Source organism: Rattus norvegicus, chromosome 1, assembly GCF_021556685.1.
Source record: "Rattus norvegicus strain SHRSP/BbbUtx chromosome 1, alternate assembly SHRSP_T2T, whole genome shotgun sequence".
NCBI classification, from domain to species: domain Eukaryota; kingdom Metazoa; phylum Chordata; class Mammalia; order Rodentia; family Muridae; genus Rattus; species Rattus norvegicus.
The window spans coordinates 74,797,459-74,811,124 of record NC_141534.1 but is presented as its reverse complement, the minus strand read 5'-3'; the positions used below and the strand labels follow the sequence as shown (position 1 = coordinate 74,811,124).

The following is a 13,666-nucleotide window of genomic DNA, read 5'->3' as shown; positions in this document are numbered from 1 at the left end:
GCCAAGTCTTTCCTGTCATGTTTTCTTCTTCCCCATTTCACCCACTGAAACCTGCCCAAGAGCCTCAGCTATAAATCCACTTGCAGACCAAGGCAACTGGAATTTTATCCTCACACAAATCTGTGTGAATTAGACCTAAAGCACCTCTCCTAATATACACTCGTGGGACATTCTATTTCATACCCACTCCTCCATAACAGTCTCATGAAGCTCATAACAAAGCATAAGTTCCCCTGGGATTGAGGTAATAGATGACTGTAAACCACCATATGGGTGCTCAGAGCTAAATCTAGTTATTTGTAAGAGCAAACACTGATCCCAAATCCTGAGCTATCTCTCTAATCACCTATGCTTTCCTTTAGCAGTTTGATTGTCAGACTTTCAGCAAAATATTCTGGTGTCTTTGGAATGCATAAGCATATAATTCAATTCTAATATGTACAGCTACCTGATATTATTTTTAGATTTATTAATTTTATTTTTTGTGTATGGAAGTTTTGCTTGTATATATGTATATGAAACATACCAGTGTCTGGTGCCCACAGAATACACAAGAGTGAGTCTGATCCTTTGGAATTGGTTGTGAGTCACTCTAGTTAAATCAAATTTGGGTGTTTTTCAAGAAAAACAAATGCTCTTAACCTCTGATAATCTCTCTAGCTTCCAGATCCTCTTTGAGACAAGGACTCACTGTTCAGCCTGGCTGTCCTGGAACTCCCTGTGTAGATCAGGATGGTCTCCAAATCACAGAAATCCATGTGTGTGTGCCTCCTGAATGTTGCAACTAAAGGTGCATGCTATCATTCCTGGCCCAGCTAGTCAGTTTCACCAGCACTGTTTGTTAGAAAGACTGTCATAAAGAGTGGGCATCTGCAGTGGTGAAGTGAGCCATTGAATACATGAATGTGACAACAGCTGTGAATGCATGCATAAGATTTGCACTGGATCCACCTATAATGAAATTGAAGAAAGGAGAAAATCTATTGTGAAATAGAGTAAGAATTCACATATTAAACAAGGGATATTTCCAGCTACCATTGTGTTCTAAGTATTAAACATAGTGATGCTTCTCCATCCCGGCTCTTAAGATGAAGAAATCAATGATGTAGATGAATGAACCATGAAGGGTATTGATCTGTAGGAACTAAGGGTCAGGGAAAGAAGTCATATTTTATAACTTAGTAGTTTTCATTGTTAATAATGGACTAAATGTTAATGGATTCAGCATGAATCACAGAATTTCTAGATTTTTCCTGGTTTTTGCTTCTCTACTCAATGGGGAGCACAGACCATGCTTGAGTATCTGTATCTGTGATTTGTGTAGCATTGGTTCCACTGCTTATTTTCTATTTATACTCTACAAATGAGATTGCCTAGACTTTATATAGAGAATGTACACATGAGTCCTGATTGTCATGGGTTTTTCAAGAACCTTAACTTCACATTTAACTGTGGATCTTCTGACACACACCACTAATAACACCTCTAATGATGTTCATACAAATAGCTTTTTGATGGTGGTCTGGGACCAATTATGTCCAATATTTCTTCCTCCAAGGAGTCTTAATGTATGGGGATGTGATTATATCTGAGACTCAGATGACCTCATACCTGATTTTTTAAACCTGTGTTTATCAGTTGCACTGAGGACCAGTAATGCAGAGCCATGAAAAAGAGAATGACTGAGGTTTTTGCAGTGAGTAGAATTACTTAGGAATAGGTGTCAGAGGAGTACCCTTTCCAATGGACAACAATAATAAATAATGTCACAATAATGTAATAATGATGGTGGTGGTGGTGCTGTACTAGTTGCCAACATTTCTAAGAAATTGACAGGTAATCCCTGTCATGTCAACATTTCATAGAGGGTGACTGGTGCTGTATTTTGTAGCTGCTAATATTACACAGTAGGGATGAAAGGTTTGTAAACTGGATCAATTTGACATGATTGAAGACATGTATCTCTTGAATTTTTACATCTTTTTTTTCTTTGACATTTACACCACACCCACCTCTCTTCGGACATTTTTCTAAATACATTTGTGTATTATAACCATTGTGTACAGAGGTTCTGATCTTAAACTCCTAGTAGGTGATGTAGAAATTCTCAGTGGCAATCATTTCTTTTCCTAGGAAGTGATAAAGACTGTCAAAGAGAAATTTTATTACAGATATTGAACACATTTCAGGGTAGTTCTCCCTGAATAAATAACGTGTACAACTCTGAGTGAACTAGATCAGACTGAAAGGGCAGGTTTTTGGATGATGGGTCAGATATAGAAAATGACTGACACAGAAGGAATAGGAGGCCCTGTTAGCACTGAGTTAACATGGTCTTTGTTTATAATTGGTTGGGGAAATCAGATGCCCTCAGGATGAGAACAATGTCAACTTTGAGGGTAACCAGATATCTATGTTAGCAAAACTGAATTAGCATGATTCACAGTAAGATTACACAAAGGGAGAGAAACTGGAACGATGAGTTGGAAACAAACCCAGGAGAATACTTAGAATTCAAGTGAAGAACAACTTTATTGCATAATACAACTGTATTGCATGAAGCAAAGGTTCTTTCTGTGCCCCTTAGACTTAGCCACTTGAGACATTGAATGAAGACATACTTCTGTCTGTAGAGAACTAATTTGGGCTGCAGGCAAATTCTCCTCATTCATCAACTGGTGTGTGAATTAGCCTCAAAATCTTGCTACCAACCCAACTGCAAGTAAGAATTTCTGTCCTTGAACCCCCAGTGAACGTGATTGTTGGGGGGAGGGTGGTAATGGAGGGAGGATGGGGAGGGGAAGCCCATATAGAAGGAGAGTGGCAAGGGTTAGGGGGATGTTGGCCCAGAAACCAGGAAGGGGAATAAAAATCGAAATGTAAATGAAAAATACTCAAGTTAATAAAGATTTTAAAAAAAAGAATTTCTGTCCTGTCCGGGAAAAACATGGTTGTGGTTCCTTGAATTTTCATGTCACAGATGTACATGGACCTTTCTTTATTAAGGATGAATGTAATAGCAGGACAAGTAATATTTTCATATGTAAATTATTCTAATATGAAAATTCAAAGGACAATTTTCAAGAAATGGCTTATATATTCATAATGTTTTGGCTTCAAAAAAGTTATATCAGATCACAAAAGTCTTCATCAGATCTCTTTTGTTTTTTCTGCAAATATAGATTCACTTCCCAAGAACTGAGGTAGTACAGCCTTTACTCACAGTGTAGCTGAAAATGGATCTTAAAACTCATGCTTCCACTTCTTGCCAAGTACGATGATTCCAGGCATAGAACACCACACGCAGCCTCCTTGCATAAACATAAATACAAAAATGTAATCATGTATTACAATTGTACTGTCAGGTTTCATGTCAACCTCACACAAGTTAGGGTGGTTGAATGGATAACTGCAAATGAGAAAATGCCTCCTTAAGACTGAGCTGTACAGTATCTTCTTACATTGTGGGTGGGTACACTCCATGGCATATGGTACTGGGTTCTATAAGAATGAAAGATGAGTAAGCCAGGAGAAGCAGGCCATTAAGCAGCACATTTCCATGGCCTCTGAATTAACTTCTGCTTCCAACTTTCTGCCTTGCTTGAGTTCTTGTCTTGACTTCTTCAATGAGGAACAGGGATGATGATAAGCCAAATAAACACTTTCCTTCTCATTACAATTTGGCCATTGAATTTCATCGCAGCAGTAGTAACCCTGATTAAGATTCCAATTCTTTTTTATCTATTTACACTATTTAAAATATATAAATATATACATTTACATATATACACTCATTGTATATACTATATATTGTATATTATTTATTATATATAAAATACCCAACACATAATCAGTCCTAATATTCTTTATTAAATAAATTTTTGTTTATTTCTATATATGAATACACTGTAGTTGTCTGCAGAACTACCAGATGAGGGCATCAGATCCCATTATAGATGACTGTGTGAGGATTGAGAGGCACCATGTGGGAATTGAACTCAGGACCTTTGGAAAAACAGTCAGTGCTCTAAAACACTGAGCCATCTGTTCAGCCCCCAGTCCTAATATTCTTATACTTTGCATACATGATATCTTTATTTTTAGCAAATATTGTTTTCCCATGAACTTTTAGATGTTTCTCATTTCCTATTACATTATACTACTGCGTTGATTAATTAATTAAAATTCCAAACTCTACTCACCTTCCTTGTCTCTCTCTAGATCTCCCCAATTTGCCTCTGAAAGGGTGGGGGCTCCCTGTGCATCACTCCACCTTGGCACATCAAGTCTCTGTAGACTCAGGTGCATCCTCTCCGACTGAGCTCAGATGAGGCAGCCCTCTGCTTTATATGTGCAAGGGGCCTCTGCCCATCTTGTATATGCTCTTTGGTTGGTGGCTCTGTCTCTGAGGGCTCTCAGGGGTCTAGGTAAGTTGACACCGTTATCTTCCTATAGAGTTTAAATCCCCTTCAGGGCCTTCAATTGTTCCCCTAATGAATAACTGGCCCAACTCTTGTTCAATGTTTGGCAATAGGTACCTGCACCTGTTTCAGTCAGCTGCTGGATAGAGCATCTCAGAGGACAGTTATGCTAGGCTCCTCTTCGTTAGAATAACAAGAGTATGATTAATAGCTTGAGGGATTGGTGCTTGCCAATGGAATGTGTCTCAAGTTGGGCCAGCTATTGGTTGGCCATTGCTTCAGTCTTTGCTCCATTTTTGTCTCAGAATTTCTTTTAGACAGGATAAATTTTCAGTTAAAATTTTTTGGGTGGATTGGTGTCCTTATCCCTACACTAAGGCTTCTTCCTGGCTACAGGAGGTGGCCTCTTCAGGTTCCAACTGCCCACAATTAGTCATCTCAGCTAATATTCACTTAGTGTGTACATACCACGCATGTCCTTTGGGATCTGGGTTAGGTCACTAAGGATAACTAAGGTGGACTCTTGGGGCTATTTTGATTTGTATTTCTCTGATGACTAAAGATGTTGAACACTTCTTTAAGTGTTTCTTGACCATTGCATAGCCCTCTGTTGAGAATTCACTGTTTAATTCTCTGACCTATTCTTTTAATTAAGTTTTTTGATTTGTTGGAGGGTTTTCTGGTTTGCACCCATTTTTAATTGGGTATATTGGTTATATGGGTTGTTGGTATCTAAATCCTTGAGTTTTTAAAAAATAATTTTGGATATTAGTCCTCTGTGGGATGGAGAGTTAGTGAAGATCTTTTCCCAATCTGTAGAATGCCAGTGTTCTTTGCCTCAAGAAGCTTTTCAGTTTCATGAGTTGCCATTTATTAATTGCTGATCTCAGAACTTAAGCTATTAATGTTCTGTTCAGGAAATTGTTTACTGTACCAATGTGTTCAAGGTTATTTCCTCCTTTCTTTTTCTATTGAATCCAGTTTTAATGATATCATATCATCCACAAATAGTCATACCTTGACTTCTTCCTTTCCAATTTTATCCCCATAACCTTGTTTTGTTGTATTATTGCTCTAGCTAGAACTTCATGTACTATATTGAATAGACAGACAGAGGGCATCCTTGCCTTATCCATGATTTTAGTGGGGTTACTTCAATTTTCTCTCTAAAATAATATTGGCTATTTACTTACATTATATTGCTTTTATCATGTTTATGTATGTACCTTGAATCCCTGATCTTTTCAAGCCTTTTAACATAAAGGTGTGTTGGAGTTTGTTAAAGGCTTTTAGAGCATGTAATGAGATGATCATGTGATTTTTGTCTTTCAGTTTATTTATATAGTAGGTTATGTTGATTCATTTTCCTACATTGAACCATCCCTGCATCCCTGGTATGAAGCCTACTTGATTGTGTTAGATGCTGTTTTTAATGTGTTCTTGGATCTGGTTACCAAGAACTTTTTGAATATTTTTGAATCAATGTTCACTAGCAGAATTAGTCTGGTTTTCTCTTCTCCTCCTCCTCCTCCTCCTCCTCCTCCTCCTCCTCCTCCTCCTCCTCCTCCTCCCCTTCCTCCTCCTCCTCCTCCTCCTCCTCCTCCTCCTCCTCCTCCTCCTCCTCCTCCTCCTCCTCCTCCTCCTTCTTCTTCTTCTTTTTGAGTCTTTGTGTAGTTTAGGTATCAGGGTAACTGTGGTTTCATAGAATGAGTTTAGTAGTCTTTCTTCTGTTTCTATTTAGTGGAAGTGTTGGAGGAATATTGGTATTAGCTCTTCTTTGAAGGTCTGGTAGAATTTTAAAATCATCTGTACCTGGGTTTTTCTGATTGTGAGGTTTTTAATGACTGCTTTTGTTTCTTTAAGGGTTATAGATCTGTTGAGATAGTTTACCTGATTGTGACTTACCTTTAGTAAGTGGCATCTGTCTAGAAAATCATTCATTTCACTTAGCTATTTCAGTTTTGTCGAGTAAAGGTTTTTGAAGTAAGAACTAATGATTTTAAAATTTCCTTAATTTTTCTTGTCTGACTTTTCATTTCTTATTTTGTTGATTTGGATACTGCCTTTGTGCCTTTTAGTTAGTTTGGCTAAGGGTTTATCAATCTTGTTGATTTTCTCAAAGAACCAGCTTTTGATTTTGTTTATTCTATTATTCTCCTTGTTTCTAATTGCTTGATTTCAGCCCTGAATTTGACAATTTCCTGTCCTCTACTTCTCTTGGGTGTGCTTGCTTGTTTCTATTCTAGGACTTTCAGGTGTGCTGTTAAGTTGCTAGTATATTTCCCCAAATTCTTTTTTTAATTTTCTCCTTTTTAAATCTTTTTATTGGATATTCTATGTATTTACATTTCAAATGTTATCCCCTCCCCCCCCGTCCCATGCCCTATTCTCCTTCTTCTATGAAGATGCTCCCACTCCCACTCACCTACTCCCATTTCAACACCCTGTTATTCCCCTTCACTGGGAAACTGAGTCTTCACAGGACCAAGGGCTTTTCTCTCTTATTGATGCCAGACAATGCCATCCTACATATGCAGCTGGAGCCATGGGTCTCTCCATGTACTTTTTGGTTGGTGGTTTAGTCCCTGGAGTGGTCTGGTTAGTTGACATTGTTACTCTTCCTATGGGGTTGCAAACTGCTTCATGAAGGCACTTAATGCTATAAATTTTCCTCTTTGCATTGCTTTCACTGTGTTTTGTAAATTTATTTATCTTGTGCCTTCATTTTCATTGAATTCTAGATTGTTTATCTCTATCTCTCTGTCTCTCTCTATCTCTCTGTCCCTCTGTCTTTCCCTTTCTCTCTTTCTTATTCATCCCTGAGCAAGTGATCATTGAGTACATAGTTGTTTATTTTTCATGAATATTTGGGCTTTCTGTTGTTTCTGTTGTTGAAGTCCAACTTTAATCCTTGATGATCTGACAGAATACAAGGTGTTATTTCAATCTTTTTTTTTAATCTGTTGAGTCTTCTTTTCTGCCTGATTATATATATTGTCAGTTTTGAAGAATGTTTCATGAGGAGCTGAGAAGGTATATTCTCTGGTAGATTTTTTTGTGTATACTATCATATCATCTGCAAATAGTGATATCTTGACTTCTCCCTTCCTAATTTGTGTTCCTTTGATCTCCTTTTGTTGTTTAATTACTCTGGCTAGAACTTCAAGTACTATATTGAATATGTAGGGAGAGAGTGGGCACCCTTGTTTTGTCCCTTATTTTAGTGGGATTGCTATGAGTTTATCTCCATTATGTTTGATGTTGGCTATTAGCTTTCTGTACATTGCTTTCAATAAGTTTAGATATAGACCTTGATTTCCTGCTCTCTCCAATACTTTTAACATGAATGGATATTGTATTTTGTTAAAGGCTTCTAGTGAGAAGATCGTTATCATTGAGTAGATAGTGGTTCAGCTTCCATGTGCATGTGTGCTTTCTGTTGTTTTTGTTGTTATTGAAGTGTAGCCTTAGTCAGTGGTGTTCCAATACAATACATGGGATTAATTCAATGTTCTTGTGTCTGTTGAGGTTTGTTTTGTGTCTGATTATATGGTCGATTTTTGAGAAGGCACCACAGCACCACGAGGTGCTGAGAAGAAGGTATATTCTTGTGTTTTAGGTTGAAATGTTCTTCAGATATCTGTTAAATATATTTGGTTCACATTTTTTTTAAGTTTCATTGTATGTCTGTTTAATTTCTGTAGCCCTGATCTGTCCATTTTTGAGAGTTTGGTGTTGAAATCTCCTACTATTATTATGAGGTTCACTGTGTCTTTTGAGCTTCAGTAACATTTCTTTTACAAATCTGGATGCTCTTTCATTGAATGCATATATGCTCAGAATTGAGAATTCGTGTTGGTGAATTTTTCCTTTGATGGATATATTTTGTTCTCCCCCACTACCCCTTTTTGATAACTGTTGGTTGACAGTCTATTTTAATGGACATTAGAATAGCTGCTCCAGCTTGTGTCTTATGACCATTTGTTTGGAAAGACATTTTACAGCCTTTTACTTTGAGGTAGTTTCTGTCTTTGTTGCTGATTTGCATTTTTTTGTTGCCGCAAAATGTTGTGTATTGTTTATGTATCAAGTCTGTTAGTCTATGTCTTTTTATTGGAAAATTGAGCTCATTGATGTTGAGAGATAATAGGAACCAATGATTGTTGCTTTCTGTTATTTTCATTGTTAGAGTTGGAATTATATTTGTGTTTCTCTTCTTTTGGGTTTGTTGTGAAAAGATTAATCTCTTGCTTTTTCTTGGGTGTAGTTTCCTTTCTCGTGTTGGAATCTTCTTCTATTACCTTGTGTAGGACTGAATTGGTGGAATAATATTGTTTAAAATAATGTTTTAACCTTCCCTCCAGCCTAACGTCTATCAGAGTTAGTGGAAAAGAAATGATACAGGTAAAGTAGACCTCTCTAGAAATCGTTTTTTAGAGTAAATCCCATCTGAGTTGACAAGAAATCAGCAGTTCAGTTCACAGGTCTGCAGAGGCAGCTGGATCAACTCACAAACACTTCCTGGATATACCAGAAGCCCAGTTCAGTACAGTCAGAACAGGCAGACCTCAGCTGAATTGCCATGAGTCAGAAAGTGTGACCAACTGTAATGCCAGGAGGTCTAAGTTGTGCCTCTTTCAGCAAAGGTAAGATCAGCCCAGATGCAAAAAGAAGAGGTGTTGCACAGCTAGCTCTAGAGGCATGTCTAGCTCTGCCTCTGTCACTGTCTGTGGAGTCCTATTCATATTCCCGCCAAACATCACATGCCCTCCACAGGTCTTACTTTTCCCTGTGACTTACTTACCTCTGCATATGTTTTACCTCAGCATGTCATGCTTCAGCATGTGAGTCTGTCTTATCTGACATCAATCTGCCAATTGTCCTGAGTCCAAAGGAAGTTGCAAGAAGGCACAGTATGGCACCAGAACTTTTTTGGTGCATTTCTCTCAGTGGGGTCCCAACAAATGGACCGCAATGTAAGACAAACCAATACATGCATGTCATTAGCAAAGAATCCTTTATCACGTGTCCTTTCACATACTTGCTTTAGTAGGATCCTTTCCAGTGTGTCTGCTTCACTGAATCATTCCTTTATGTGTTTGCCCCAGCAAAACATCATCCCAGACAACTGACTTTCCAAAGAACCCCTAAGTTTTCACTTCACATACCCATAATTAAAATACTAAAATTTTTGTTACATTTTTAATGGTCTTAGTAGGACTTATTTCTTTTACATTAATATAATTTTCATGACATTTTAAAAACCTTTGAGTTTGTGTTATGTGGAAATGCATGAAGGTAAGAAGACAGCTCCTAGGAGCAGGATGCATGGGTCCTGGGCATGGACTAAGTTCATTAACTTTAGTGTCAAATGAGTTAACTGCTGAAAAACCTTATGTGCCATAAATGTCATTGTGATTACAAGCTAAAGAAGTGAAGATCTATCTGTTTGCCATTTATATGTAACCAACCCTAAACAAATAGCCTTTTGAGTAATATGTGCTGTGTAAATGACAACAGAATTTGAATAATTGTAGCGAACTGCCTTCAGTAAACAGCATTTTAACCTATTACCCCGTGACACAGTAAACTCGGTCCTATATATAAATACATTAAATATAGAAATCCTCATATTTCCTACATAATAAGTCAACAATTACCCATACCTTCCTAGATTTCAAATCCCAATAACTTTTGAAATAGTAGTGTCTATATGATGCATGAAGTCTTCAGTCTTCATCGTTAAAAACTGCATCCTTAGGGTTCTCTTAAATTGTAGTTTGGTTACTAATACTCTTTATTTGAGGAAACACATTTGCCATGAATTTTCAATGAGGAAAATATGTATGTTAATGCATGAGGTATTACTAAAAATAACGTTATGAGTGATCATTTGCCTTTAAAGACTTACTTAGGAAAGTGATATGTTTTTGTTGTGCAGTTGTTTACTTAGACCTCATCAGCTTCTCGTTGTGGGAGGAAAGAATGATGAATGTGGAGGATTTAGCACAGCAACAAACTCACTTGTCTCATTAGAAATTTTGTTTTTAGTCTCTGCTACATTTTCTCTCCTGCATTTACATTAGACTGGAACAATTCTGGGTTTAAAAATTTGAAGATAGGTGGGTGGCCTCCTTCCTCAGCTGGGAACCATGTCCATCTACAGATGACCTCTTTAGCTTTCATCTCATCACAGTTGGACATTTCAGCTCATGTCATTCCCATCTAGTCCTGGTAGTCTCCCATATACTAGGTCTCTGGGACATTCTAGAGGTTACCCCCACCTCAACCTTCTACTGCTGCATATGTGCATTAATTCTCCTGGTACTCTGGGCTTCTCTCCTGTCTCCACAAATACTTAATCCTTCCCATTTTTACCCTCTTCCACCTAGGCTCCTCCCTCCCTCTGTATTCCATGATTATTTTGTTTCCCCTTCTAAATGGAGTTCAGATCTCCACACTTGGGCCTTTCTTCTTGTTAAGTTTTCTATAGTCTGTGAGTTTTATCATGGGTATTCTGAAATTTTTGGTTAATCTCCACTTACCAGAGAGTACATACCATGCATGTCCATTTGGATCTGGGTTACCTTACTCAGGATGATATTTTTCTCGTTCCATCTATTTGTCTGCAAAATTCAATGAAGTCCTTGTCTTCAATAGCTATATACTATTCCGTTGTGTAAATATACCACATTTTCTGGATACAATGCGACATCTGCATGGATTTCAGTGTCTGCCTATACAAATAAGGCTGCTATGAGCTTAGTGAAGTCCTTATCATATGGTGGAACATCTTATGGGAATATTCCCAGGAATAATATAGCCGGGTCTTCAGGTATAACTATTTCCATTGTGCAGACTTGCAGAGTGTTTGTAACAGTATGAATCTTACCAACAGTGGAGGAGTTTTCTTTTTTCGCCACATCCCGGCCACATATACTGGTGAGTGTTTGTTTGTTTGTTTGTTTTTTACATTAAAAAGTTTTTATTGTTAATAGCAACTTTTAATTTCTTAATTTTTAAATAACAGAAATATATAGGAGTTAGATGTCAGAAATAGGTAAAATTGTTATTTAAAGGATAAAAATCAGCAGTTTTTAAATGTGTAAAGTTATCTATTTTTTAATACAGTAAAAACATAGCTGTAGCTGGTGACAGCTTGACACAAATACTCCAACAAAACTGTCTACCGCACACTCCAGTCAATTATTTAGTTCCTTTATCCATACTCCATATGGCAGTGTTCATCGACAAAGAACGAAAGGCTCAGAGCAAGTATTTTAGTTAGTTACAAGTATTACCAGTTAATTACAAGGAAAGCCCTACCCGGATAACATTCTTTAGAATAACACTGAGGACACAAGGCCTGTAAAAGGCAAAGGCAATCACACTGGCAAGATTAGTATACAACAAATTTTGGCCAACTGAGGTCACAAGGCTCATTGCCATCAGGTGTTTCCTTAGAACCTGACCACTTCTCAGAAGCACAGAGAGGACATTCTCTTGAGTGTGTCTGCAGCTCTCCCTGTGTCTGGCTTTCCTGAAAATCAGAACAACTTACTGTTAAAATGTACTACTGCCAGATCACCGGGAAACACAACCAGACAGAAAACCTGTAGGATTCTCACTCCACGAGTTGTTTTCTCAAGTTGAAAATAATTCTGATAAAATTAGTCTTATAAAAAGTTGAAAATACTAAAACACCTAAAAATAATAAAAAAGGACAATATTGAAAAGTACATGACCACCTAGCTGCTCCTATCGTGTGCTCCATTACACTAACAAATCCTATTTGCAGAGAATGTGCACATGTGATTTAAAAGACATATATCAAGTGATTTATTTTATAACAAAATGATATTCATCACACCATTTGCATCACTATTAAAACAACTGGGCAGTGACATGTTACTGGCGTGAAAGAGACTGTGACCATAAGGGGAGAAACATCTCACGTGAGTCTTGATTTTCCACAACTCCCCCTGTCTTCCAACTGCAGGTCTGGGGGAAAAGGGTGGGCAGGATCATCAGGCGGAGGAAAGTGGCTGAAGAGAAGCTGCTGGTTTTTGGCCTGCTAACTTCCAGGACCCGCAGATTCAGTGAAGACTCGGTAGAGAAGGGAGCAGTGCTGAATTCTCCTTTTGGATGGTAATGACCGTGGATACTCTTTGTTTTTTTCAGAGAAATTGCTCTCATCTGAATTGGACCTAGAGAGGTTGTTGGTGGCTCCCGCTGCAATGGACTCACAGCTACTGCGATTCAGGCCTTTGAGGTGCTCCAGTTTTAGCATCTCATTCGTTATCTGCTGAATCAGGAAGTTCTGTGTTTCCTCCCTGTGAATGGATTCCACAAGGGTGTCCAGTCCCTTCGGGGTTTTCCTGTTAGTATGCAAGTAGTCTAACAACCCTTCCTTTTTCTACTTAAAGTTCGGCAAGAAATTTCTTCTGTGTCTTCTCTCCCTTTTTCTTTTTTTTTTCCTTTGCTCGTAGATGATCAAAATGTCTCTCTGCTATGATTTTCTCACACAGGTGAACACACAAATACTCTAAAGCGTCCTTCTTCACTTCAGTCCATTCCTCTTCCATGAATGATGGCACGGGAGCCTCCATGGCCGAGGCCGGATTGGCGTCCTTCCAGCCTGCGCCACACCGCCCAGGCTAAGGGCTCCAAGATCCGGGTTTCAGGCTATGACTTTGTTGGACCAGGAACAGAAGATGTTGCTTGAGTTTTTGATCTTAGCCATTCTGATTAGTGTAAGGTAGAATCTCAGGGTCGTTTCAATTTGCATTTCCCTGCTTACTAAGGCTGTTCAACATTTCTTGAAGTGCTTCTCAGTCATTTGAGATTAGTCACCAGCCCAATTTGGGATCTATCCCATGTGAGCACACTAAACCCTGACACTAATATTAATGCTATATTGTGCTTGCATTCGGGAACTTGACATGGCTATCCTCTAAATGCTCTCCCAGGCTCTGACTGAGACAAATGCAGATATTTAAAGCCAAACATTGGTTTGAGGTATGGGAGCAATATGGAAGAGTTCCAGGAAAAACGGTAGGAACTGACAGGGACTGCAACCCCATAGGAAATACAACAGCATCAACTAAACTGGACCCCTCAGAGATTCCAGAGACTAAGCCAAAAACCAAGGCGCATACTTGGGCACATGTGGAGCAGAGGACGGCCTGTTTAGCCTCAGTGGGAGAGGATGCCCTGTTCAAATGTGGTACCCCAGGGAAGAGGGA

At 38.4% G+C, this 13,666-nt stretch overlaps 1 pseudogene; it reads right to left on the bottom strand.

Annotated features, from left to right (window-relative positions):
* Positions 1-12,329: 12,329 nt before the first annotated feature.
* Positions 12,330-13,030, bottom strand: Bcl10-ps1 (BCL10, immune signaling adaptor, pseudogene 1; annotated as a pseudogene).
* Between the last annotated feature and the right edge of the window lie 636 nt (positions 13,031-13,666).